Below are 5,223 nucleotides of genomic sequence, written 5' to 3'. Positions count from 1 at the left end.
CTCCGATCCGTCAACCGTCGTGCGGGTGTCTGGCTTCAGTTTGCAGCACTTGCACTACAATAGACCCAAGCAGACAATAACAGACTATACTCTCGATTTTCGTGAAAGCCGACTGAATGACGTCATCCACATCGGCTCATGCATCGGATGATTTCGGGCGGATTTTGTTTTGCTTTGGCGTCAGCTTCTATGCTTTATGATTTATGCTTCGCTGTCGCTGAATTCTGGGGGCGCGCCTTTTACTTTGCATATGTATTATATGTCAAAACCGAGTGAGCTTGGCGGAACACGTGAGCAAGGTAAGTTGGTAGTGGTATGTTACCAAAAGCAATCAAGATAATATTTTAGTGTCGTTTTTTGTCGGTTATATTTCTAGACCAACAATTGAAATAGGCGGAACAACCAAACGTAAACAATGGCTTTAAACGCAAATTCCTCGATAATCAAAACACATCGAAGCAATTTAACACCACTATCTGATAGAACAAACTTCTTTTATTGAATGGCATAGTTAGTTTGCGTGGGAATGGTTTGATTATCGAGAAATTTGCGTTTAAAGCCATTGTTTACGTTTGGTTGTTCCGCCTATTTCAATTGTTGGTCTAGATTTATCCTTTATTAGAATTGCTATAGTGGTAATAACCCTTTAAATTGTAATCAACCATGTGGCTTTGAGCTTTCACATACATATCCCCAATCTTCAATCAAAACTTTATGCAGTCATGGCGTTATTATTCTTGATGGCGGTACATTGTTCTTGAATTTATGGTCCGATTACCATTACATTGATACTGTAATAATGAATAACATTGATTATGTTGAAATTATTTTTGTTTGCAGTTTCATCGCGCCGTCAACATGTACATGTGTATGTGAGCGAACAATCAGGGTGGTACGTTCTATGCAAACATGATTCCAGTGGGTGGAACCTTACAAAGTTGATTTTTTCAGTATGGCCATCTGTTTGTAAAACTTTGAACGTTTTAGATCTAAGGTAAGGAATCTCACTGAACACCCACTCACGATAGCACCAATAAATACTTAAATTTGGCAATCAAGATACCTTAATGAATATAATTCCCCTTGATTCTATGTATTTCTATGTAATCAACGATCACATCACATCACAATTCATCAGTTAAAACAATAACCTAACATCATTTCCATGTAAATTGAAGTGGTGAAGAGGTAAAATTGCAAGAGATAAGTTTCATTATGTCGAAAGTAACATCCACACCGATCCGATAAAAATAAAGTTTTGTTTTGATGACTGAAAAGTTATTCCTATTTCCAATTAAACTCATATAATCTCATAGTGATAGCAATGTTTAACATATTAAGCAGGGGTTTAATCATACAAAGCAGATCGTTAGCTTTCATGCTAAAAAAACTGGATTTGGGGACAAAAGTTATTATACGTCCTTTGGTGGCCCCATAATGTAACTTAAGTCAACGTGTATTTACCAGGATATTCGGGAGAATTATCAATCACGTCACCTTACGTGCAGCCCATTCATCATTTTAGGACCACTGAAATCATCTTAGCAACAAACAGTTAGATTTACTCACTTTAATAATGAGAAAGCGAAACGACGAACGTACACTTTTCACGGGTTTCTCAGCGCTGTTACTTAAGACAAACCGCATCTTCATAGAAATCGGGTGACTTAAGTAACGTCGTAAAATATTTTGATCAGAAGGTGATTACGTCAAAAAGTAATTTGACTGGTAAATAAATTTAAAACTTGGATGTGATCCTATATTTGGACAGTATATAGTGTAATAGCAGGAGCATCGATTGACACCCGAATAGAAATTGTAATGTAGGAAACATCAGCAGACATCTTCAATACATTAAATTTTAACGTATATTGCTGTACCCTTAATGTATTCAGACTTCAGTGTGACGTCCAAGTACATAAAAATACATTAGCCTCAAACGTTACATCAGAATCAAACGTCTTGACGATGTAAAATTTGACATCAGAATACATCCAACGACAACAGAACCTAACGTTACATTAGAATCAAACTTCATCACGATGTAATATGTTGCACTCATAAAACATCAGAATACATCCAATGACAACAGAACCTAACGTTACATTAGAATCAAACTTCATCACGATGTAATTTGTTGCACGCATAAAACATCAGAATACATCCAATGACAACAGAACCTAACGTTACATTAGAATCAAACTTCATCACGATGTAATTTGTTGCACGCATAAAACATCAGAATACATCCAATGACATCAGAACCTAACGTTACATCAGAATCAAACTTCATCATGTGCGATGAAGACACAACAACAATTTAACGTAAAACCGCACTTTTATTAGTGTTTCCGCATTCATAATCTCATAAATGTGCCCAATGCGCGATCCTCGACGCAATCCTCGACGCAACCATATAAAATAGCACATTGCGATTACAAGGTAGAGCTTTCCACCATTAACTCTTGCACGACTGACATAGCCTCAAATCACTGAAAGAAGTTTTGGCATGCCCTGTGGGCAATGTTTATTTGTATGTAAAACAATGCCCTGGTGACGTTACAGTGCAAGAGTTAATTAGTGTTTTAATTGATTATTATCGTTTCAATTGAAAACCGATTTTACTCTTGTTCTGTACGTTAAACATAACGTCGGCCATAGTGTGCTGTACACGCTAACTTGAAAGTACCCATTAATGGTTGAAAAAGACCCATTTTGAAGAAAAGTGGCTTAACTCATTAAATGAGTAAATTTTTTACCCATTAATGAGTATCTGTTACCCATTAATGAGTAATTGTTAATCATTAATGGGTAACAGATACTCATTAATGGGTAAAATTGTTTAATCATCAATGAGTCAAACCACTTTTCTTCAAAATGGGTCTTTTTTTTACTCATTAATGAGTACTTTCAAGTTAGCGTGTATACCGCATCCGTGTACACGGTTAGAAAAAAGTACCCAAAAGTAAGTTCTTTTCACTCATCTCGGCACTATAGTGCAGGAACCCAAAAATAGGTAAAGCGGGTCAAAGTAGTTTTCATTTACTTGTGTGCAATTCGTATGGAATTTTCCACTAGCTTTCAACGCAAAAGTAAGTTAGTTGTACCCAACAGTAGGTAAATATTATTATACTCAACGTTGGGTTCCCACACGTTACTACCCCTGTTGGGTGGTTTTGCTCCTCCGTTTTTGACAACATTAGAAGGAGAAAAGGAGACAAACTAGTCAAAAGTAGGTAAAAGTGAACTGGCCGTTGGGTACTTTTTTCTTACCGTGTAAGAATACAGCACCCCACACGAATAAAGCCCTACAGTAAAAGTATGGACGACTGACACCACAAAACTGAAAAAAGCTGTTCCAATCGAGAAAGCGGTGCATTTTGACGGTTCGATTGGAACAACTTTTGACAGACGTCCATACTTTTACTGTAGGGCTTTACACACGAATTGCCGGCGACAAAGTGACGTCATTTGACATTGGGCGACTTAAAGACTGACGTTTTTAAATTGGTGTATTTTTTTTTGTCGTGCGCTCAGCCATCTTGTCTGGTTTGTTTATAAACAAACTAGACAAGATGGCTGAGTGCACGGAGCGCACCGCAAATTCCTTCACCCGAGCCGCGAAGGAAATTAGCAACTTTAACAGTAAGTATTCAAATATTTGTTATATTTAGTGTTATTATTTGTAATTTAAAAAATTGATGCGTTGCATTAGTTATCTCATCCGGATTTCTCAAGCGGGTCAATTTTGATGTAATTATTTTCAAAAATTGATCCGGTTGAGATAAGCATCCTTGCTGATGCAACGCATCAACAAGGATGTTTAACTCATCCGGATTCCTCCAGCGGATCAATTTTGAAAAATAATTACAAATTCTAATAATTGGATCTGTTTCCAAAATTTTGATTATTTTGTAATTGTTTTTTTTTTTCAGCCGGCTGCTTCCAATAATTCCGGAGGTGTTCGGAAATTGAATAGAGGTAAGCTGAGTAAGTATTGAACAGTTTGTTATTAAGTGTAATTTTTTTTAATTGATCCGCTGGATGAATCTGACTGAGTTAAGCATCCTTATTGTAAGGATGTTTAACTCATCAGGATTCCTCCAGTGGATCAATTTTGAAAAATAATTACAAAATTCTAACAAACATCCAAAATTTTGATTAATTTGTATTTTTTTTTTCAGCCGGCTGCTTCCAATAATTCCGGATTAAGGGACGGATACGGAAATTGAATAGAGGTAGGTGTTAAACAGTTTGTTATTAAGTGTAATTATTTTTAAAAATTGATCCGCTGGAGGAATCTGACTTAGTTAAGCATCCTTACTGATGCAACGCATCAATAAGGATGTTTAACTCATCCGGATTCCTCCAGCGGATCAATTTTGATGTCTTTTTTCCAAAAATTGATCCGCTGGAGGAATCCGACGGATTTCATTGACTGATGCAAAGCATCAACAAGGATGATTAACTCATCCGGATTCCTCCAACGGATCAATTTTGATGTTACTATTTTTCAAAATTGATCCGCTGGAGGAATCCGGCTGAGTTAAGCATCCTTGCTGATGCAACGCATCAACAAGGATGTTTAAGGTTCAATTTACTTTGATGCTTTTTGGAAAATTTCAAAAGCAGTTTTTTTCGGCGCATTAGTTTAGATTGCAAAAAGCTCGCGTCATTTTGTGTAAAATTTCAAAAGGAATCGAATAGTGTGAGCTTTTTACAATCTGAAACAATCCGTCGGAAAAAAACTGCTTTTGAAATTTTCCAAAAAGCATCAAAGTAAATTGAACCTTAACTCATCCGGATTCCTCCAGCGGATCAATTTTGAAAAATAATTACAAATTCTAACAAACAGATCCAAAATTTTGATTATTTTGTAATTGTTTTTTTTTTCAGCCGGCTGCTTCCAATAATTCCGGAGGTGTTCGGGAATAGAGGTAAGTATTGAACAATTTGTTATTAAGTGTAATTATTTTTTTTTTTAAATTGACCGCTGGAGGAATCTGGCTGAGTTAAGCATCCTTATTGTAAGGATGTTTAACTCATCAGGATTCCTCCAGCGGATCAATTTTGATGTATTTTTTTTTCCAAAAATTGATCCGCTGGAGGAATCCGGCGGATTTAATTGACTGATGCAAAGCATCAACAAGGATGATTAACTCATCCGGATTCCTCCAACGGATCAATTTTGATGTAACTATTTTCCAAAATTGATCCGCAGGA

The 5,223-nt window shown here is 36.3% G+C and overlaps 1 long non-coding RNA gene across 1 annotated transcript; it reads left to right on the top strand.

Moving 5' to 3' along the window:
- Positions 1 to 3,487: 3,487 nt before the first annotated feature.
- On the top strand, positions 3,488 to 4,215 carry LOC135701807 (uncharacterized). Its single transcript, XR_010517665.1, has 3 exons — positions 3,488 to 3,645; positions 3,936 to 3,981; positions 4,185 to 4,215. It is a non-coding gene; the product is annotated as an uncharacterized LOC135701807 (long non-coding RNA).
- Positions 4,216 to 5,223: the final 1,008 nt, after the last annotated feature.

This window comes from Ochlerotatus camptorhynchus, unplaced genomic scaffold (assembly GCF_037179485.1).
Source record: "Ochlerotatus camptorhynchus isolate MF236.1 unplaced genomic scaffold, CSIRO-AGI_Acam_v1.1 ptg000177l, whole genome shotgun sequence".
NCBI classification, from domain to species: Eukaryota; Metazoa; Arthropoda; class Insecta; order Diptera; family Culicidae; genus Ochlerotatus; species Ochlerotatus camptorhynchus.
This window is presented reverse-complemented; position numbering and strand designations above follow the sequence as displayed.